Source organism: Notechis scutatus, chromosome 1, assembly GCF_049901735.1.
Source record: "Notechis scutatus isolate UNSWTSFEM ecotype Mainland chromosome 1, rNotScu1.2, whole genome shotgun sequence".
Taxonomy (NCBI): domain Eukaryota; kingdom Metazoa; phylum Chordata; class Lepidosauria; order Squamata; family Elapidae; genus Notechis; species Notechis scutatus.
Genome location: NC_142009.1, coordinates 79479917 through 79480840, shown reverse-complemented (window position 1 = coordinate 79480840; position 924 = coordinate 79479917). Strand labels below are relative to the sequence as shown.

Here is a 924-nt window from a genome sequence, read left to right as displayed (position 1 = left end):
TGATTAATACTTGAGGTATTGAATAAATAAATATGGGGAAATAATGAGACTATGTGAATTTATGGTATAGAAGGGAGAATGTCTTCCACACTGAAATGTAAATAAAGCTTTATGTGCATGCAGGTACACATACACATACAAACGCACACAGAAAGAGCCATGCAGTCACATGAATATAATGCCCCGAGCCCACGTTAAAAAAAATATCACACAACTAAATTTGCTCAGTTAACTGTATTTCAAGGAAAAATTTCCAAGTTTTACTTTAATGCATTTTTAGAGTCTGATGGATTATATAAAGAAAGATAAAGTGATAGCACACGGTGAAGTCAGGTCATTGGCGAGTTGTTGAAGATATCCAGGGCAGTAGATGGAGATGGCATTATTTTCTTTATGCTCTATTGAAATGATATAAAATAATAGGTTAATATAAGTGGATTTAACATTTCTTCTGCCTCCTGAACTCCAAAACACACTTCCTGTAAATGCCTTGCAATGCTTTGTGAATGCAAACAATATCAGGCACATTATCCCAATCTACATTTGTGATATCTCTATTAGGAAAGAATTTTCTTACAGTTTACAGCAAATTTTCATGCCGTAATGATCCTAGTGTCCAATAAAGTAGAGGACATTAGGACAGGGAGGATTAAAGCATGCTCCTCCTCATTGAAAACAAGCTTCACCGGCACTCACTGTGAAAAGGAAAAGATGAGACATTAATGATGAATAAAGATACTTTATTATTTACATGCATTTCTCTTTCTACTATATCACCACTGCTAAGAATTCCTGTGTTTTCAAGCAGTTTCATTTGACTAGATCAGAGGTGATATTCAGCAGGTTCTCACCAGTTCTGGAGAACCGGTAGTGGAAATTTTGTGTAGTTCAGAGAACTGGCAAATACCACCTCTGACTGGCCCC

At 36.0% G+C, this 924-nt stretch overlaps 1 long non-coding RNA gene across 1 annotated transcript; it reads right to left on the bottom strand.

Annotated features, from left to right (window-relative positions):
- Window positions 1-219: 219 nt before the first annotated feature.
- LOC148132878 (uncharacterized) lies at window positions 220-698 on the bottom strand. The gene is made up of 2 exons (XR_015746959.1): window positions 578-698; window positions 220-398 (listed from the first exon to the last, which is right to left on the bottom strand). It is a non-coding gene; the product is annotated as an uncharacterized LOC148132878 (long non-coding RNA).
- Between the last annotated feature and the right edge of the window lie 226 nt (window positions 699-924).